Genomic DNA, 22,422 nt, shown 5'->3' with positions numbered 1-22,422 from the left:
CTCTCTACATATGAGCTAATATGTTCTAGGTGGGGCGTATTTCTAACCCCATTACGGCGCTTTCTCACAATATTTGTTGAAGAACTATTTCCAGGGATTCTCAAGACCCACTGTGCTAGGCAGTGTAGACAGCAAATCTTAATTTTCCCAAATATTATCCCTCACTGGGACAAAGCACACACTCTTAAAACCCTACTATGCGCCCGTTCCGTCACAAACTCGTCGTGCCGGAACAAGCTGAAATTTTCGTAACCTGTGCAGTCTAGGTAGATGTGCCTTCAGATTTATCGTAAATTCAACTGTAGTTCTTAAACCATAAAAAGATTTCATGTGGCAGGACCATCCCTGTGCCCCTCAAACACACCCAACTGTTCGCTTTCCGCTATTCTTACATCTGTACGAAGGCGAACCATTACACCTCTTGGACGCAATCTTCCAATAACAAGTGAGCGCCCCAGAACAGACATTCCTTTCGGAGTCTATTCCTCACGCCGAGAAGTGTCAAAGGTGCAACCGCACATTCACTACGGCACATCAGTCACATCAAAAGGTCTTTCGCAATGACTGCAACCATCTGCGGGAACGTTCCTCGGGACATCCTCTTTGGCTCTATGTATACCGTCTGCAACCACTATAATAGCTACCAAGCTTCACTCGAGTCACCACGGCCCATACCGTGTAGCCCGGGGTACGTCTTCTGTGGAATATTGGCCTCGAGGACATACCGTGGCGCCACCTACGAGTGACGTCACTTGTAGGACGCCGAATCGTGTTGTCGTCTGCTACAACACATTTCCCATGCGTATGCGGAAGCGTTTTTTTTTTTTTTGTTGTGGCCACCGTCTCGCCCGCTCCTTCTGGATTCGATGCAAATTACCAAAAAAGTTGTCTGTAAACCAAATAATTCGGGCAAGCAATCAGCGACTCGCTTGTTCCCGGCGACACCGCCGCGTTTACGCAGTTGATATACCATTGCGACCCACAGCTCCTACATACGCAGCCAGCTAACGCCAAGGACGATGCAACTGATGCCGAAAAAAGTACGCTGTAAATTCATTATGAAATACTTGTGACGGGACGTGTGTTCAAGCAAACACCTTGTAACAGCGACGGAAACGCGTCGCTCACTTATGATTTCACCACGCGAACTGCTCGTATTGCCTGATAAATGAATGATGCGAGAACGGTGGTCTGATTGCTTCGCCGCACATGCTTAATGTTATGGTCTCCAGTTTGGCTTAATCAGTGTTCATTTTCCCTATGATGTTTTTATAGTCATGCCCGGATTTGATTAACGATCACTGCCGTAGCCTGTACTCTGCACGGCTGATGTTTACTTTTCGCGACTTTTTTTTTTAACGCCTTCGAGCGGGTTCGGACAAGGGTATATTTAGTTTCCATTAGGTGCTCGGCGCGGTAATTTATAATTGCAGCGTGTTTTGTATGTTTACAGTAAGCCGGCATTTCTCAAGCATCAATTCAGAAACTCACGACTGCTCACAGAAGGCGAGACTGCGTACGAGGCGAAACACGTCGGTAATGATTTCCGGTAATGGGGATATTTAGAAAAGGAGAACCGAGCGTTGGGGGCCCCCAAGAAGTTACAGGAACCCAAACGCAACGCGCGTGCGCGACGGGATGGGCTTCGCCAACAGCTCGCAGCCGGCTTCGGATGCACGTAATCGGATGTTGGTAACTTTAGGCTTGGAATCGCAGCAGATATTTCATCGCCGTTAGAGTTGCGAGTGACAGTCCCTAACAGAACGTTTCACCGCGCTGGGAACTCTGTAAGCGCGGTGATTTCCGTTGAAGCGATCGACGATCATACCTGCACGGCCTCGGCCGATTCTTGCGCGCAAGCATAGCCATGATCCTTCGGCCTCTCGCCGCACCGTGCGTGAACGGGCCGGCACTGCCGGGACCGACCTCGGCGGCCCGTCGGCGTAAATCGCGGCAGATATTTGAGCATCGTTTTGAAAACCACAGCTGATGACACTACCTATCAGAATTTTTCATCACACTAACATCGACTTTCACCAATCTGGAACTTCTTTTCCACGACTTGTGTGATTTTAAAACGCGGCGACAAGTTGTTGCTGCCGCGACCTGCGTCGGTTCGAGCCGAACCGTCGGCTTTGCGGGCAGGCACGGCGGGTGCGTGTGCTTCTGCGAGCAGTTAACGCTTCACGATTTCCTGCTTTATACATTTCTTGCAAACAAGGAAATCATCAAAATTTACCTCTTCGATCATCGTAGCCCACATTGTTGATCGGGGAAACAAGCCGCTGCTTACGCTCCGGTCGCATGCGAATACACCACCACGCTCATGGTGTTTGCGGATAATCTACCACAGTTGATACGGTTATACAGTCACCATTAGGTCGAAATGTGCTTGACGCACTGAGAATTAACTTCAAACGAAGGAAATTAACAAGAAAATACTTTTAGAACGCGCTTTCTAAGCGAAGTGTCACGCGCTGCAAGCAAACTACGCAGCAAGATAGGAACGGTGATCCTACAAGTGGCAATCCTATGGTGTGGCAACCTGGCGAGTCCTGGTGTGGCAACCATGGTAGCCCCGCGAAAAAATGGCGGGAAAATTTGCGGGTTCACCCGGCCCCGAGCCGCGGCGCGAGCGCGCAGGGGTTTGCAACCAGAGCGGACTGACAGATCCCCGGCCTTTACGGGCCCCAATACGTTCGTAGTACCTCCCGTGGGAACGAAGCGAAAAAAAAAAACGAACCCGGGCTCTAGCTCGAGTTCGCGGCGCGAGCGTGCAAGTGTTTGTAACCACAGCGGGCTGACAGATCCGTGGCCTTTACGGGCCCCAATACGTTTATAGTACCCGAGAATGTATGATGCGAGCTAATCAACAGTGGGCAGTCCTGGTCTGGCAACCAAGGTAGCCCCCAGCAAAAATGGCGGGAAAATTTGCGGCTACGCCAGCCGAAATGCTACCCAATCATGTTTTAACTCTCTTTCTCAATTCTTACCCAATGGAGCCCTCTTCGTCAATGTGTGTTCTTTGTCCCGGGTCACCTCGTTAAAGTAGAGGCGACTATTCGGCCATTTTGGTTCCGCGCTTACCACATAGCACATCACTCGCCAGCTTCCATAGGATCACCGTAGCATTGCCTCCCTCTTTGCGTGCTTTTCAACCATCTGTGATGAGTACGTAGATGTTTGTACGCACTCAATTCCCTATCTTGTATGTCAAGGCCTTTAGGCGACGTCGATTTCTCGTGGCACCAACGCAGAGATGGCGGGCTGTTGATATCGTGTGGACAGACTGCGGGTTTCTATTCCCCTGCTCGAGGATCTTTGAAATAGATTGTGATGAATTGCTTGTGGTAAACTCCGACAAGCAATGACCCGCATTCACCGTGACTGTGAGCAACAGCAAGAGGAAAGTGCACGAACTAGGCGTCGCGTTACGCGTTGCGACGGCTATGGGAGTCAATAGGAAAACTTACTTTGTATGCCACCGCCGGAACCGTCCGAACCTGATGACGGTCCTCCTCCACCACCGCCTTCATAGTCCGAGTCGTCGTCAGCTGCGTGCAATCAGTTCCGCAATCCAGGCTCATTCTAGCCGACCAGCATGCAACGGCGAAACTTATATGCAAATCCACATCCCGGAAAACAAGAATATTTTTAAAAATACGAAGTCGTTAAACTATTGTAAAGATGGAAAGCCCGCGGAAGTGTATTGGTGGAAAACTATATTGACTTATGTATGGCGAAATATAGTGATCAAAAAGGGGCATATACGCATAACTTACAATATGAATTTAAAATATTCTGACATAATTATCGGGATATTATCGATAAAACAACACGAACAACCATTTTGTCCCGCTTCCACAGTAGACTGGACTGCTTTGAAAGAATACGTGAATTCTCTCATACTTGAAACTACAATGTTAACTGATCCAGACAACTAACGCAAAGTTACCGTATGAGAGAGTCGTCTTTGCGGCCATTTTTAGTGTAACTTTTCCCAAGATTATTACATTCCTAGCTACACAGCATTTTATCCTAGTTATGCAGCCAGCGTGTGCGATTCTTTGTCGATGCGACTAGGCAGACGCGCGCACTTTTGAATAGAACCAAACGCAAGACAGCTTCGCTCTGATAGCTCTGTGCCATTCTGTTTGTAGGTGATTGCTTCACCACAAACCCACGCTCAAACCGGGCCGTCCAGCCAAGGAAAGCATTCAGCCGTATTGTGGCCACGCCAGTTTTTGTCTTTCCTCCTCGCGCCATTCGGGGTCTGGACAGCATCGAACTTACATTTGCCATCTAGAAAAAGTACAAATTCGGTTCCTTCGAAAGATCTCGTGTTTTATAGCGTCCCCAGCGCTTGTCCAAACGCAAAAGTTGATTTTCTCACTGAGAAATAAATTAAGTTTAGGCAAAATTTTTATTCTCCCACCCAATCGTAATTTCTCGGGAATGTCGGCAATAACATCACAAGAGCCGCTCTACAGCCCATTCCAAAGCCTTGTTTACCGTTAGTCAACCAAGATGGCCCCAACATACCGCGAAGGGCCGTTTTCGGCCTTGGCTTTGTTTTCGATCATATTTGTACCTGGCTTGTTTTTGTTAATGTAGATAATATTCGTCTCGTGAAACATGGTGTTCTCTCGAAAAATATGTTCACGTGACAGGCTTTAGCTTGCGTCAGTCATGCAGTGTCGTCTGAAACAACCCCAAAGTGCCGCAGTGCTGTGCAGCTAAAACAAGCATAGTACGCGCAGTACCAACTGCAGTACGCATCGCTACTTGTATGTTTACGTGTACTTTCGTAACTTCCACTGTTTACCCCACCATTCTTGCAGTTATAAAAAATGTGCCCTTAATATAGGCGAAAATAGCTCATTCGGCAAACTTGTGCGCCTTGCCTAATTTGTGTTTGTTTTTTGTCTGTCTCAGCCAATTGCAGAGCTCTCGCGTATCACATGATAGGTCTCTTGTGGGAAATGATCTAGTGTGTCACCTGAGCATTCCCATTTTTCCCTACAATAATGTAGCTTATTTCAGCAAACTTTACGTTAAAAGTGGTGTCAGAAGGATTCTAAGCAGGCAGTCTTTCGAATGAACCAATCTTGCGTTTTGTCTGCATGAACCCTTTACGCGTGACGCCTACGGCTCTATCGTTTTCGGGGGTCCCCTTCCGCCACCATCGCGCACATTGCCGCCATTTTTCTTCTTAATTTGTAGGTTTCGTTTGTCAACACGCAACAAGAGAAAGGCAGTTTCTAAATACGAATGAATTACCGGGAAGACTTTGTTCTCAGCTGCAATATACGCATCTAATACCAAAACAGAGGGCACTGGATGGGAACAGGTGGTCGAAGAGAGAGGGTAGGCCAAAATGAGGAGGACGATGGCAGCCTTTCTAGATCTCTGCATGTCAAAATTCCAGAGGCGCTAGCCTATTACAGCTCTGCTGTTGGAAAGGGGTAAGGGGTTTAGGAAGACTTTGTCCCAACATGGCAGAATTAAGGAGGCGACACGGGGCTTGTGTTGCTGTAGGCGTGTTTGCTTGGCGGTGTGAGTAGTAGTCGTTCAGGGACAATTTTGCTATTATCTGGAAAGTGCGAACTCTACCGTTCAGCTTGAACTTATTTTAAGCCCACGAAAGGGCACAAGTCGTAGGCTTGTGATGTGATTGAAATGAGTGTAAAAACGTGTTAAATATACGACGACAGGAAGGGCTAAACTGTTTATAAACAGCAAGAACTAAGCATTTACTATGGCAATATATTATGTTGCACTGTCTCGCCTGTTACTGCACATCGGCGTACTATACATGTTTAACCGTGGTAGTGCCACGGCCGATTATCCGACTTGCTCCACCTATTCAACAATAAATCTCACAAAAAAAATCTGATATAAACGCTTTTTTAATCGGAGCAGCAAAGTATAGAATTATATCCCAATGGCAACCATGCAGTGGGCAACAGCTTGAAGACTTGGGTCTCAGAGGAGAGGTGGAGACTCGTGTAGAAATGCTGGCCCAGGCCGTGACATATTTTTTGTCTTTAAAGGAGCCATTAAACAACAATTTTCTACAGTTTCAAACAACTATCCCCTGATAATTCACTCTGCCCCATAACACAAGCCAACGGCCTTGTTTTAACGAAAAACGCAATCAATTTAATGAAATGTTCAAATTTCGTACTACAGTGGCTGTTGAAGGCAAGAATGGCGTAATACGGAATAGCACAAAAACACAGCTTTCAGTGTGAAACATGCACGTTAGCATGCAAATGATACAAAGAAAATGGAAATACATTCCCCGCTAGAATCGTACAGCGATGTTTATACATGGTTACATTAGTAAGCTGCCGCAAATCACACGAACCAGATTACGGTCTATCATAGGTGTCCTATGTCAAGGTCACCTTCTAAGAGGGGATGCATCAAAACCTCCTAAAAGGGAAAAAAACAACGCAGGAACGGAAACTTGAAGTGCGCGCCAGGAGCGCATCAATGACCAAACTCCAGTTCCTAAACCCCGAGGAATCATAGTCAAACATGGCAGCGCGCTTTACGTGGGACTTCATGTGGGACTTCCCACGTAACGTGGGACTTCCCACATTACGTGGGACCTCCAGCGTCAGTGGCTACTAGTCGTAGCCGCAGAGGAAACGTCAGGATGCGCGGAGCGCTGACATCAAGGATCTCCATCGACTGCGGCTACCAGGGGGTAGCCACCAAGGAAACAAATCAGGACGCGCGGAGCTCACGCCGTCCAAGGAGTGACCGCACGCATTGATCGCCGGCCCCGAAGCTAGACGAGGACGGCTACCACCGAGTCGCGGCCTCGCAGCGGGTGCGACACGTTAGCACCAACGACAGCGGGGTAGGGCCACGGCCTCTCGGTAGGGCAGTCCATTAGTGACACAGTCGTAGGATACAACTGGGGAGTTGCGGTAGAAAGCACATTAACTAGGACTCGATGTAAGGATTGTATATGAACTAAGTGTGTACAACTTTATTGTAGATACTTTTAGGTTTTGCGTTAAATTGTATTTCTGGATATTCAATTTGAGGTTTATCTTATCGGGGGTGTGCATTTGTCTCATTTAGTGGTTTGCTCGAGGTTTTTTTAAGGGTTCATTAATTGTGTGTTTTCTCAAACCCGTCAACAGCTTTCCTGCTGCCACCTCTCTGAGCTCGTAAAAACAACCCCACCATCCATTGACGTGACAATAAAAACAATTGGCGAGCCTGCCAGAATTTATCCTCCCCAAGGATATTCCCATCGGGCCCAATCACACATCTCAACAGCTGCGAAAATGGATCCTGGACGCTTGTTGACGTTGCTTCAAACGCGAGGTTTAACCACAGAACAGTTTTTTTTAATTGCTCGATGAAGAGTGCCGCAAAGTGCGTGAGAAATCGGGTGCAGAGATAGAAGATTTTTACGAACAAGGACGGAGCGTTGAACCTGCCGCACGTGACAGTCAAAGCACGCGCTTAGCAAACGTAATAGAAAAAGAAAAGGGGCTCTCGCGACAGAGCGCCCAGGAGGAAACACGCCAAGTTAGCGGTGAACGTGCCGCCTGTGAGATGGAAGGCACGCGGAGCATCGACTGCGATGAGTCACGTGAGACAAAGAGAACACCGGTCGCCGTTCAGGATGAGGCCTCAAGTAAAAAGGAACACAAAGAAAATAATTGTTTGTTTGGCCAGCCCGCTGAGAAAAAAGACGTGTTCGAAGAGCTAGACAGCGAAATGGCCGGGCGTGTTTGAAGATGAGCTTGCTCCGAACACGCTAGGCGAGGACAGCTTGCTGCCGCCTTGTAGTTCTAAGGAATTAGTGGATGTCACGGTCGCCCAAAGATTAATTATTGATATCGAGGTGCCTGACGCTTCGTGCACTGGCAGGAAGTGCATCAGGCAAGAAGGCTTTATTGCCAGTGCAGTAGAAATGCCTATGACTCTTGAGAGTATAGTTCCCCGAAAAAAAGGCAGTGCAAATTCGTTAGACAGCTCAGCGTAAAGCTCAGCGTCTAGGATTGTCAACGGGGTCACCAGTTCGCAGCCAAGTAGAGGCATTGAAGAGAAACTAGGACAGCTCCCTCAGACCGAGCTGCTTGTTTTTGATCAAGAGTCCCGTCTTGAGAAATTTAGGCTAGGCACAGGACAGGGGTTGGTCCCAAGCGAAAGGTCCCAGCACACCGTAACGTTGCTGAGATGCAATGGCGCGAGGAAAGATGTCCGCGTTATCGAAATCGTGGGACGCAGTGGAGGAAAAGGAGTTTCCGTCTTAAGAAGGTTAGAGCGCGTGACCGGAGAGGTGCAAAAAAAGATAAGGTAGCGGCAAACCTGGCACAGTTATTCCACACTACCAAGACGACATGCAGACGACAGGCTAAAACCCGTAAGAGGAACGAACGGCTCTGTAATCAACACCCCAGACAAGGTCGCGTGGGACACGAGATAGGCATTGAGTTCTCCGGGAGTAGCCAGAGTACTAACTTCAGATGAGAGCACAAGTGCAGACGGCCAAATAAGGCAAAAGAAAGAGACCGTGCGAGTTTCGCGAAATCCAGAGAAAGCTTGCAATAGGCAAGGACTGGAGACCGGGCTCGGGTAATAGGTCTGGGAGACAAATGAATTCTGATGAGTGTCAAAGCCGAGCCGACAGTATAGCCAAGGGTGCTGAATGAAAGAGGCGGAAGAAGGTGAAGATGAAGCCATAGTTCAATAAACCTGATGGACAACTCTGTCCTGACTTGGACAGAAAGAGGACGCACAAAGATGACGAATAGGTTTAGTAATAAGGTAAAGCATAAACATGGTATGGCGCAAACGCTAAGGTGTTGTAAGTGTACGAAGCGTACATAGGAGTGATGGGAGAAGTGCGTATTGAGTAAGAGTGTTTCCCAATTTGAGATTTAGTAAAGTGCTTGACTTCGATAATGTGTTTGAGCACTGAGTGTATGGGCAGGTTGATGTAAGTGCATGAAGTGCAGATATAAAAGAAACAGTTGCAAAGTGTGGCTTCAGGAGCTGGAGGTCCCACGTAGTCTCGGAACGAACGTAGCCTTTCGGGGCCGTCGAAACGACTGAGCGTGAACGTTGGCCGAGGGTGCCCGACCGCCCCCGTTGGTTCCACGACGACACAGGCTCGTGGGGCGCCTAGGATGCCGCAGCCGATGCGAAGTCGGATCGCTACCGCCCAGGCTTGGTAGGCATAGTCGTTGGCCTGGCCACGTCCCCCTGGCTCGTTCCTTGAAGCTCACGTGCTCCTGCCGCCCCATGGTTTCTTGCCTCCCCGTTTCTTGCCTCCCTCTTCTCTTTGTGCGCCCCGCTTTTAACCACTCTGAGCTCTCTCGTGACGCACTCTCATTGGCTTCTTGCCTTTTGTTGCCCATATATGGTCATCATGCCACTGGTCTCCTGCTCGGATTTCTCTAATTGGCTGACGAGCGCGCTGCCATATTTGACCATGATGCCTTGGGGTTAGGCGCTGGCGTTCGCTCATTAATTGGCTCCTGGCGTGCACTTCAAATTTCCATTCCTTTGTTCTTTTTTAAGTGCGAATGCACTTCTTAAGCGAGCCTGAATCGTCCGCCGCCGTCGTCCGCATAGCAACAGCTGTGGGTGCGCGCGCTCCTCGTCTTCCTCCTCGTCTTCCCTAGCAACGGGGGGAAATGGGCGCGCGCTACTCTCCTCCTCCTCTCTCCGCTCAGTGACTGCGGGTGTTGGGCGCCTCCTCTCCACTTCGGGCGGGAGAGCTCTCGCTCGCGTAGCGGGCGCTCCGCATTCCGACGCGTGAGGGCGCTCGTGTAGCCCTCGCCGTAACGGCGGGCGCTACTCTCCTCCTCCTCTCTCCGCTCAGTGACTGCGGGTGTTGGGCGCCTCCTCTCCACTCCAAGATAACGATATCCACCGTAATCGCGAAATCAACAACCGTGCATTCGCACTTACACACTCTCCCCCTCGGAGAAGTGCGAGGGAATTTTTTTTCCCGTTTTGGAGGGTTTTGATGCATCCCGTCTCGTGGGGGTGGCCTCGACAATTGACAATGGGAAAGTAGGCAAAAAGTAGCTGGGGGGTCGCACTGTTTTGTATGTTTTCTTTCTATCTTTATTACTAATTAAGAGCGTCCGATAAAATTCTGGAGAGAGCAATCTTATTAATGACCTAGACTTGCATAGTGCGTCTTCATGGCTTTTTAAAGCAGCTTAGGAATTTCAATTAGCGCTCCCGTGTTTCAGACAGTTGTAGCCTCCCGCTGGAGTAGTGAAAATAAGTAAAAAATCAGTGCCTCCTCACCCGGGTTGACGGATCCGCTTAGAGAGTAGGCAAGCAAGCCGATGGCTGCTATCAAGGCGAGGCAGGTGACTATTCCCACAACAACACGGCGGCCTTCGTTCGGATCCCTGTAAATTATCTAGTTTAGAATGGTATTCGAAGATGTACACTTCCTTTTCAAAGCTATTAGTGACACAAATAATAAAATCATACTTTTTGGGCCCGGAATAGCATAAAGGCCGAATATGCCAGAAGTGAGGTGTCTTCATATCAAGCCTTTGAAGATAGGTCATGTCCTCACTAGGTCTCCCATCAACCCACATTCTTCTATTACCTTTTTTTCCATTTCCTACTACAAATATGCACAGTTTACACTCGCAAACATTTTGTAATTACCAAAGAGGGTTATGTCGAAAAGCTTAAGTAATACAAATCCATCAGCATACACTCCCTGTGCTTACAGTTGCCTAGTGTGGTATTATTAACGCCATTATATTTCTAACAAATGATAGGACAGGCTGCATTTGGGATATTCTATTCAACAACATATTATGCTCATGTGATCCATCAGGTAATTAATAAACTTGCGGTGAAGTAGGATATAGACCGAAAAATACAATTCCTTCTATAGACACGGCCGCACCATCTCCTTCTTCTTGCTTCCTCACAAAGGGCGCGCGTACATTCTACGCCGATGCTTCGAGAGTGTAGGTACGTGAAAAGTGCGCGTTACTCCGAGGGTCAAGACCCAGACATTTCCACTCTTGCTCCCAGCTCTCCCTCACTAGGTTCTTTTTTCCTCGTCTGCAGACCGATTCACCCGGAGGACCATCTTGGGAACTGGCTTATGTACAGTCGTCATATACACAGCTTCGTTATAAAATAGGGCCCTTCTGATCTCCACATAAATAACACCGCTACTTGGACCAACACCGTTCCTTTTTTAGTTGTTTCACTCAGCGTTCTGAGAATAGCCTTTCAGTAGCCGTTGGCTGAAATCATAGGGGCTTTACTTGCGCGTATTAAAGGTAGAGGGAATACTTACCCTTCGTCTGCGGGGTTGGAAAAAATGGAAAAAATCCGAAATAGTTGGGTACTCATAACTTCCAAAGCGGGCTACTTGTACCCCGTGCACAACTACTGTCCTTGGAAACCAAAAGCAAAAAGAAACCCATTAAATTCCCTGTAGGTTCTTTTTTTATGGTTCAGCTTGACGCAGTGCTCGTTACTTGGAACCGAAACAATTCTCTCCTACGAAAAGAATTTATCATAAATAGAGAAACCCTGTTAATTGCAATTCACATTGCTATTATAGGTCGTCTGGAGAACACACCACTCCACATCAACCCCAAATTCATTCCCGTCATGCCGAAAAAAGTCCCAGGGCGCCTATGCGCTCATTATGAATTGTGAATTCGAAAGCATCTAAATCCAATTCAACGACGCAACACCGAACAGATATGCCTGTAAAGCGGGCGCCACCATTTTACAGGACGTCCCCAGTGCAAGCAGTGCGGAGCGCCCCATCTGCCCTGTGACAGGTGCGCCGCTGGATGGGTTATTTGCTGAAACCAAACCGGTCTACCCAGTTTGAGGAGGAGGACCGCCGATCTCCCCATTTTTACCACGTGGCTGTGCGTGTACCCAGCCGTTTTCTACCAGCACACGTTCATTTTCATGGCGTTTTTTTTCTTTACGTGCGCTCATGCAACACGTCACAGCCAATGAAAATTCAGGGGCCTGATTTATAGTCCGAGACCGACAACACCGGTTTGTTCGGTCGATGGGTCTTTTAAAGCCTTCACAATAAACCAAGATCACTGCTTTGACACCGAACAACGCCTGAATTGGGATTCAGCTATCTTCGCATTCACTGTCGTTGTCAAACACGTCGAAAAGGGGACTTTCACTCGCCAGGCGTAGCCACGATGGGAAAATGCGCCCGGTATTCACAGGTCTGCCCTTGCGGCCGAGGTATCTGAGCCAGTGTAAGGCCCTCGTAAAACATCGAGGGTAGCAAAAACCCGGAAGAACGTACAAACCGCCACACATAACTTGCGCGGTGAAAACCAAAAAAAAACACAATCTGCCGAAATTCAGAGAATTCTCTTCTAATGCGGTGCATTCTTACTCCGCTCGCCTAGATTGAGAGTTTTTCTACACGCAAGCCTGGCTAGGACTAGCAAAAACCGCGATTTTTTTTAAGCTTTCTTTCTTTTTTTTTTTCGCTGGGGACGTAAATTTATATCATTACATCGATTAAGCGCCTTCGCTTTGGTTTTTCTGTTTCATTTTTTCCCAGAGATTCAAGACATACTGCAGAGTAGGTCCGTTCGCGCTGTTTTTTTATTCGTATTTCCAACATTCTTTTTCGGACTTTTTTTGTTGATCCTTCGGTTCAGGGGCGAAGCACATTAGGGGCCCGACAGTTGGCGTCTCATGTTGTCGTCTCATGTCGTATTCTAGTTTAGTGACGGTAATAAAACACCGGCACGCTCGCTTTCCAACCCCTCGCGCTAGAACGTTTACTCTCCATGGGCAAAAACGTGCAATAAAAGAACACACCAGGACACTTGATTTCCGTTCGCACTTGCTTGCTTGCTTCTATTTCGATCCGTACTCGCTTTAAATTTAAAAATTGGAGTTGCCTGTTTCGGATTTCACTCCTCCTTCGTCTCCGTAATTGGGATGTCGCCTATATCAACGCGCGCCGCGTGGTTAGAGAAAGACACACTTCTTTAATACACTTATACCCTGCATGCTTCGCTCCTCCTCACGTGTAACGTTAGTGTAGGTGGTCCGTATTTTTGGGGCGGAAGATGCGTAATATGCATATTTATAATTTTGTCGGGTTAATTTTGTTAAAATGTTTTTCATTTCTCCTATTCCTTGGTTTTTCAAAATTCTGTCCGGCCAACCATATCCCTCTGCGCTTTTATAATGATTAACGATGGAATTTCCGCAATATCTACATTTTGGCAAAAATGTGTGGCTTTATGCAGTTTTCGCCTTTTTTGTCATTCTTATTTCGTATTTTGAAGGCGCCTTTGCCCACTTTCAGTTTGTCTATTCAAGAGTTTGGTGGAGATCTATAGGATGCATATTCTTGATATTCAGATCATTTTTGCTAATATTTTATTCCTTTACGTTTCCGATTTTTGAGATTTTCAAAGTCCTCTCCGAACCGTTATCCCCATTTTCGTAATTATAATGTATAAAAGTTGAAGTACCGCTAAATTTGCGTTTTTGTGGGAGAGCAGGACGTTACACGTTTCGCAAATTTGCCATATTTTCGTATTTTTAGGGTTCTCTTGCGACTTGTTTATTCTTTGGTTTGGGGGGGAGCTGTATCAGATGCATATTTCTATTCTTGTGAAACCGTTTATGTTAAATTTTATTTTCTCTAACTTCTTTTTTTAGTTTTTCGAAATTCTGTCCACCACCTATCTCCATTTACGCTATTATAACGATTAAAGGTGGAACGTCTGTTCTGTCCTGTCAGTCCTATCAAGGGGTCAGTCAGTCAGGGTGTCCAGTCACTGCAGGGCATCATTCAGCAAGGTGTCGATGCAGTCACTAGTTATCGCAACAGGGTATGCCTGTCTACCGCACCTGAAAATCCAAATTGCTTTTTGCGATTACTCGCTATCAATGCAAACAAAACCGCCTCATCTTAGGGTAGTTCATCCCATCCCTCGCCAACTTTCCTGCCGAATTCTTGGACTACATACCTATGTGTCATGTAATCAGAAAAATGTGGCTAACACAGTTAAAGGTTTGCCATCAGCTTACGCATATACTGCGCCGCATTGTGAACAAGCACGCGGGGCTACACGAGGGTCAAATAGGTCAGCTTGTACATGCCTTAGCTCTGACCAAAAAGTGTTTATAGAATTCTTTATATTGCTCTGACTTGTCACAAGAGACTTCAGACTCAGGTTGCCCTTGGTACACTGTATAAGGGCGCCCTGAACGCTCCCGTAAATACCTCCACTGAGTGCCTATACACTACGTGGCTGTTTTTGCCCCTGGGAGACCTCATACATCAACATAAAGTCCGGAAAATGGAGCATCCTTCCAGCACGAAACAAGGACACTGGATCCATCACCACGTTGCTCTCAAACCTATTCACCTCCCTATCATCACCCCTCCTAAACTGCTCCCAGAAAACTTAAGGATAGCGCCCATCCCAACAGACGTTGCAGCTGATACCAATACAGGAAAACGTTCTGCTTGCGTTGTCAATCATATCAATCGTCGATCGTCTCTACAGGTGCATCACGGACGCACATCGGAGCAGACGCACATCGGAGCACATCAATCGCAAGGGGCAATGAAGTAGTCACACACACCCTTGGTCCCTCCACTAATCTACCTATAGCGACTCTAGAAACCCCGCAATAATCGCCAGTATTGAGAACCTCTCTTTAGTACCTTAATGATATACCATACACACTAATTCAATGCAAACTATCCGCACCATTCACATGGGGAGGCTTCATTGAAGAATTTTAGCACGATCAACGCGAAGCCTTAACAAAACTACATCCCCAAACTGCCTCACTGAGGTGGGTTCCTGGTCACACCGGAATTCCCGGCAGTAAGGTAGTTCATATCCTCACCCACGAACATGGGCACCGGGCGTCAAGGATTCTCTGGCCTTGTCCTCCGACGTGGAACACTACTCCCTACTACAAACATGAAATAAAGCCTCACTTTAAGAACATCAGAGAAACTCTTTGTACACTTCCTGTTCCAAACAAGAATCACAACATAACGCAAATACGCATTCTTCGACGTACACATTTACATCCTTCTGACACCTGCCCGTTCCTTTCTGTGCCGTATCCGCCACTCCCCACACATATCCCAATTTTCCCGAAATATAGGCCAATTTAAAACACTGCATTTTCACCTGCCCCATTGCAATTCAATCCCCCCACTGTCCACATCCTGCTTCAATGTGTAGGACTTGGCTAGCCAATGACCAGCCCATGGTCCAGTTGGCGTTGGTGAATGTGGCTGTGGAATTCTGTTGCCTTTGAATAAAGTTCTTTTCTACTCCTCTGTCAATTCTGTGTTTTTGGGGAAATGCAGGTCGTTACACGGACCGGGCCGTTGGGGTACACAGCAAAGACTGCTACGCATTAAAATTAGACAGACACCTAAGCAGTGAGGGCATGAAAGCTATAGCTTCACGTGCACGCCTCTCGTCCTCCCTCCATTTCCCACAAGTGCATGCACGTGAAAGACACGGGCATATTACAGTTGTAAAAGAGGGGTTGGCGGTGGCCAAAAGGAAAGCCGGAGCGGCACCGAGTGAGGCGGCTTTATCTGAATGAAAACTTCGCAGGGGGTGGGGGGGGGGAGAACGAGGGGCGACAAATTACCTCATGATCAGACATACGTACATCAGACATGTGCACCTCATAACCAATCAATAACACCGATGCTCCCTCACCTTCTCACACCATCACCCTCCTTGCCAAAGGAACCTTATACGCGCGCGATGGGCAATATGAGCCACTCTGGAGCATGACAATTTGATGACAAAGAGTGGAGACATAAGACACCGGAGCAGAATTTTTACGCCTTCAAGGAACCATGAACAAAGAACATAACTTCGTTAAACTTGAAAGAACACTTCATCGCCATCACGACAGCCTTCGCCATCTCCATCCGTTTAATTGGAGCCTAGGAGGACGTTTTATATTTAAAAAACGAAGAGATATTTACAATATTTTCAAATTTCGTGCTTCAGTGTCGTAATATATCCAGGAGAGAGGTAATTAGACCAGATGTACAACGAAGTTTTGAGTGGGTTACCTGCGTCATAGAATTCGAGTTATACTATCAAACAGGATTAGCTTCCCTACTGTAATGGCTCATTCAAGTTTCGTGACGAGGACTTAGGCCAGCTGACTGCCGACACACAAAGGTATTTGGTGTCATAAATCGCCGTAAACAGACTGGGGAGTGAGCACTGCTTCATTTGTTTTAATATCTCGAGTATTTCTTACAATTTTGTTACACTAGAATTAGCTACAACTTTAGAGCGTAAAATCAGTTTTTTTGAACGAAAAAACACGCGTTTTGTCTTCATTGTCCTTAAAAACCCGATAAAAAATAGGTAACTAGGATTGCAATATTAGCAGCCCGGCATTCTACAAACTGTGGAAAACACATTAGGGCGAACACTTGGTGCTTACTAACATAAATATACCCAAGTGTAATGGACGCGATAATGCACAGAATTAACAGCGCAGTGCGCATATCTACAGTGGCGTCCGAACGCGTTCCAGCCAAGAGCTGCAGCTACGCCCAGTGTGCCATCCATTGGAAGTCAACTTTGTAGAACTAAGCTGGCACAGGGCCGAGTATTGGCCGATGTGTAGAGCTTCCGTTTTATATTCCTGACAACATGGGCGGTGGTTCGGGTCAGGCTCCTGACTCCTTAAAAGGAACCTGCAGAACTTTCGATAAACGCTTCCAATCTTTCTTTCGCGCCTGGAAACACTGGAAAAGCTACATTTATCGCCAACACAGAACGGCACTGCATGATTCGCTCGGCGCAGCAGAATCGCCTTACGCTTCTCCTTTGCTTTTACGGCTTTTTTTAAAGTGGCCATCGAATGCATTCTTTGCTGCGACTGAAGTAAAATCGGCCAATAGACGCTACAGCGTTGCAAAGACGTAATTACAGCGGTCAAGGAACGCCAAGACCGGAAAATAGAAAAAAAAATGTGTTGAGACAGTTTCTAAGTGTTCTGATGGGCAAGAAAGCTGTAATTTGTTTGGCTGGGGTACATTGCGACCCTGTAATCCAAATTACAGGATGTGTAGGTTAGCTACGTTCGGGAATCATTTAGGATATGAAAAATTTTAAAAAGTGTTTTACGGTCCTTTATTTGTATATGTTTTACTTATTTAGTTCCAGTTGTAATTTTGCTGTCTTTAGTTAGCCTTACGTATTGAAATGATTCAGTTGTACTCATTAGGTTACGCTAGGCCTGCTTACAGTACACTTTGTTACAGAAAGCAAAGTCGTGCCATATTGGTAATTTGTAATAAAAATGATGGCTTTGTCGGCGCGTGAGCAGAGATGAGAATTACTCACCTGGCTCTTTAGTGTATCCAATTCCTGTGGGACGGAACAGCAAGAATTTCGTTAAGAAATGCAGCACTTTGGTAACTTCACTCCTGCGTGAAGTATTCGGAATATTTTTACAATGTTTGCGCACAGTAACTGATTGTAGGATACTACATGAAATTTACAACAAGGAGTTTTGAAATTTTCTTTCCAATGTTGAATAAATGTGCTGCACAAAAAAACAGCAAATCCACAAAACAAATGCATAACCACAGCTTGCAAAGAACTTTTTTTTTTTGAAGTTAGGGCAAGGGCTTGCAAGCTTTCGCAAACATTACTTCCAGCGATAAGCAGCGCAACCTTGAAATTTCCCATAAATAAAAACAATACGGGCTGCACTTTCAGATCCAAAGTCATAAACGCCTCTACCCGAATGTGCTTCTTAAACTTTACGCTAACAAAGGCTAGCCAATAGAGAGGCCTTAGTTCACGGGCTCTTTTACCGTGGTGCAAAAGCAGTGTGCTCCAATAGTGCCCGGCGTCGCTCTCCATTGAAAATGTTCCAATGCTCATATTATTGCATAAGACATAGATGACGCATTACGGCAGAATTTTCGCGTCAGTGTATCTACAAAGGGAGGGAGAGGAAAGGGCAAAACGAGAATGTACAGAGAGAGCTGCATTTACAGCGCAAGCGACACCGCCAGGGTGGCGCCAATTCGAAGCGAGGCTCACCCCTTGCCTTTGCTCCACACGGGAACACACGAAGGCTGACCACGGACCTCGCTCTGGAGCAAGAGGCTCACGAATTAACAAAGATCTACGGATGAGATTTACCGATCTACGGATGATCTACGGAAAATGTGCGGATGACCCAGTTCACGTGAGAAATTAACAAGTTGCAGAAGAGGTGTTATTGCTAAACCAGCATGATTGCACGTTTGTGCTCTAGTACCTCGGCAGCTAAACAGTGCGTCACCATTGAGGCTGTGAATATTTGACGAGCTAGGCAGGCTGAGTTATAAAGTGGGATAAGACGGAAAAACGGCGGTAGCCGAACGGCTTACCGGACGTGGCCGACATCATTGACATTTCGGACATTTGGGACATGTGGGATTCGTCACCTGAAAAAAATCGGAATTATCTTACACTGAAGGTATCGAGCAAGCTGCCTGCGTTGCATTTAAGTTACAGCTTTCTGAAATCGGGCAAGGAAGACTTGCGTAGCGGAATACTTTGCCAATCACACAATGTGGCGAAGTGATCATAATGTGAATATTCTACATCCACGTACGTACCCATGATGCAGCGGAATCAGGTGTGAAGCAAGAATCAGCTAGATGTAAATGTGAAAACCAGGATTTTTTTCCTGTGTCACCTGATCGGCCTGCGCAGTAACGGTGAGTGTTCAGCCTGAAATGTAAAAGTTATCGTTTATCGGCTGGAGATGTTTTAGCTCCATGACAGTGGTCATCCCAAAAAAAATTCTACACCTACGTCACTGACAAATCAGTGCACGTGTTTCTGATCTCGACTTTATAATCGCAGACATGTGTGTCTCCCTCACTCTGTCTCGTGGTTTAAGAACCATTTTTTTAATTTTGTAGCCTTTCTGTAGTCCTGAGACGTGGTTTCTTTCTTTGTGAACCGATAATTTTGTTTCAAGGTGACGGCTATGTCTTTTAGCAAGGTTATGTAGTAAAGCATGCAGTTTCAGTTACCTACTCACGACTCAATCATTGCAAGAGTGCGTGAATTTTTATTGTGTCATTTTTTCTAGGCACTCCTATGTGAACGCACCTTCAAACTCAATGATACACCCGACAAGACAAATGCATTTAGTGTAAAATAAAATACCTTTTCTTTGTCAACCAACTCCACTGATCGGTGCCCAAGCCTATGGATGCACGCTTGACCGAATACAACATGGAATTGCATGAACACTGTCCTATGTTAGCATTCGAAAGCTTACATTGTATACGCTTTGAGAAGGCATGTCCCTTTGATGCCTTTTCTACTGGAGGTTTTGAATTATCTGAAGTAGGCAAAGACAAAGTAGTAATACCGCATGATCGTTGGATTCTGGAGCCTAATCATGTTTCTTTTACGGAAAGGTGTAACAGCAATACAGTGGGTCCATTGTATTACGGACCTTACTTTTTGCATTCACCGAACGACCTAATAAGAAAACGGTGCATCCCTTATATAAATGACGTTACATTTTGTCATCTACAGAAAGTTGTAATCGCTGTACTGTTTACTCCGTTAAATAATGGACGTGATGTTCCAAAGATTACGGACTGCCAGTGTTATCGCGGTCGTTCCGTACTACTGAATGTCCTTTCTTAATATTCTCTCCAGCTTCTATGTCATGGAAATGTGTCTATCAACATGCAACATCTTACCAGTACTTTTCACTGTAAACTCGGCCATATTTTGACAGCATACAAAGCGGAAGAATTTTTCCCTGTAAAGTTGCGTAGGTAAAATAAAATGCCCTCGGCCAGGCACAAGGTGTCATGTCTTTTACATCTGCGCGGTAGGATTGGCGTATTTTTTAGGTGCGGAGTACCTTAGGACCGAACAACGTCCATCTGCGTCCATGCGCATAGCATTTACAATCGCAATAAAGCACACAGGCGCCGGCAAGGTATGAGCCTGTGTCTCGTAGACCAGACAGAGTTAGTGTCAGTCGTCTCATCCATTGAGCTACGACCGTGAGTTAGTACACGAGAGTCAAACGGCTTACTCCCTCGCCCGCAACGGTGCGGAGTACCTGAGGACCTGCCAATGTCCGTACACGTCAATCCGTGCGCCCACCACCATCAAGCGAAAATCTAGCGAAATTTGATTTGAGCCATGAGGTGCAGTTTTTATTTAGGGAATAATCAAGGTGCAACTCAAGGCTCAAATCAAATGACGGTCGGGGCCCAAATCGGATGTCATTCGTGGTGCAACTTCGAAGTTATTTCAAGTCCCCATAATCCGCACCCTCGCCATCATCCACGGATTGGAAATGCTGCCTTTTTTTTTCTTTACAAGGAAAGTTAATTGCCGGTGGGTAACAAACGGGGCCGCGTTATAATCGTGCAAGCAGTGATGATCAGTACTTAGCCAAATATTCCAATGTGTACATTCCAAAATTCCCCATTTTTAGCCCTTTTTCTCCGCATGTTTGTCTAGAATTCCCTGCAAAATTGTCTGCGTACTGTTTCAGCAGCTCATAGGTCTCTACGTGGTTTCCTGTTCGATTTAGGGCATTTGCCAGCGCTACCTGCACTGACTGCTTTACGTAGACTTCTGGGAGGAGCCGTCGTTCAGAGAATCACTATTGCCGCGTGAACGAAATTCTGCTACGTCATCTGCGCAGCAGAATTTGACTATGGATTCCCTGTTTTGTACACAACAGCATGTTCACTTTTCATGCTAAACTTTGAAGTTAAAACTAGCCGTATGACAAAGAACAAGACAAGTTGGTATATCGAGGTAATTTTAGCTCAGCAGGGGACTGCTTCCGCCATCTCTCGTTGACAGCACGCGGACTAAGGCGCATCCGAAATACGTAACTGTACATAGAGTTTCATACAATAATAACTAGAGGGGAAACTGGCGCTAGTGTCTACGCGAACAAGGCAGCGACGCTTACGCTTCAATGGGAATTATGGGTAGTTCTGGAACCGGAATGCGTAGGATCAAAACAAGGCTCTGGCTGCTCAAATTGTGTTTTCTGACAAAAAAAAACAACACTTATTGCCAGGTTCTCGGTTTACAAATTACATTGGAACAAGAAAGTTAGTTGCGAAAAACCGGTTTTGTACGAAATTAAACGGCGCGTTTAATTAAAAAACAGACGCGGAGGCGTGGAGTTTTGTGGAGCAGGTCTGCCATTTGCCGCCAACTACAGCAGGCCGCGGACTTCCTTAAAAATTACTTGTAAAAGTTTCGGCGCTGGTGGTTTGTAATAGGAAGAGAAACGTTTTGTGCTCATCATAAAAAAAAGAAAACGATTACCTTTGGAGAAGTTATTCTTGCCTGCGACATTCATCAATCTGCGCTCCTATCAACCGCCGGTGCTGCTGTTCTACGCCGTAGGAGCCGGTGTTCGCACGAAAGTTGTGGCTTTTCCAAGCGATTCTCTGCCGAATGAGTAGTGCCGCAACTACTAATTCGCAGCCACCTTCGCCGCACATAGCGCCGTCATTTGTGTTTTCGTGCTCGCTGGGCCGGCAATGAATTAAATACCCACCCAACTCGCAACTCTGGTTATAAAGCATTCCACTCAGGGTGACGTCAGTGCGCGCGTGGCATGCAGTTCAAGGAGAAACATATTTTTGATAGCTTCTTCCAACGCCCCGCGTAGACAAATGCGTTCATGTAAACCCAAAACAAAAACGAAACTGCCTGCAATCCATAGTAACTTCCACAAGCCATCGAGGGCCAATCCGAATCCAGAACTACCCATCACGCCCATTGAGGCGTACTAGAGAGTTTTAGAATAACGTACACAACCGTACGCAAACAGTTAGCGAACGCTCTTTCCTTCGTTCTCACTGCGCATGCGCCGCACGTTAAGCCGCTTCTGCGTTTAGCCGACGGAAGCCGAGCGGACGCTATTTCAGCGAAATAGCGTGGGGCAAGTAGCTCCGACGGCAATGGTCTAATTAGTGTCGCATAATGGCGGCGATGGGACCAGTCATAGTGGTTTTTACCCAACCGGCCGAACCGCTTCCGCTCACTGACTAGCCAGAGTCACTGTAATTATTAATAATGACTCTGACTAGTCAGTGAGCGGAAGCGGTTTGGCTGCTTGGGTAAAAATCAAGACGTACTGCTCCCATCCAGTACGGCAATCCTTGCTGGTGCCGTTTCCCAACTGCAAACGGATTAGTCTGTCTTGATTTTACCCAACCGGCCGTACCGCTTCCGCTCACTGACTAGCCAGAGTCACTGTAATTATTAATAATGACTCTGGCTAGTCCGTGAGCGGAATTGGTTTGGCCGGTTGGGTAAAAATCAAGACGTACTGCTCCCATTCAGTACAGAAATCCTAGCTGGT

General features: G+C 46.6%; 1 protein-coding gene across 1 annotated transcript in view; it reads right to left on the bottom strand.

Annotated features, from left to right (window-relative positions):
- Nucleotides 1–18,781, bottom strand: part of LOC144148571 (uncharacterized) — a 47,340-nt gene extending 28,559 nt beyond the window's left edge. Inside the window, exons 1-5 of the mRNA XM_077680086.1 lie at nucleotides 18,665–18,781; nucleotides 18,434–18,490; nucleotides 17,394–17,417; nucleotides 10,297–10,403; nucleotides 3,474–3,554 (exon numbers count right to left, since the gene is read on the bottom strand). The gene's annotated coding sequence lies outside the window, so the exon portion shown is untranslated. The remainder of the gene's footprint in view (nucleotides 1–3,473; nucleotides 3,555–10,296; nucleotides 10,404–17,393; nucleotides 17,418–18,433; nucleotides 18,491–18,664) is intronic.
- Nucleotides 18,782–22,422: the final 3,641 nt, after the last annotated feature.

This window comes from Haemaphysalis longicornis, unplaced genomic scaffold (genome assembly GCF_048455015.1).
Source record: "Haemaphysalis longicornis isolate Haplotype H1 unplaced genomic scaffold, Haemaphysalis longicornis Haplotype H1 scaffold_8, whole genome shotgun sequence".
NCBI lineage: Eukaryota > Metazoa > Arthropoda > Arachnida > Ixodida > Ixodidae > Haemaphysalis > Haemaphysalis longicornis.
The sequence above is the reverse complement of the archived record's forward strand: the minus strand, read 5'-3'. Positions and strand labels throughout refer to the sequence as shown.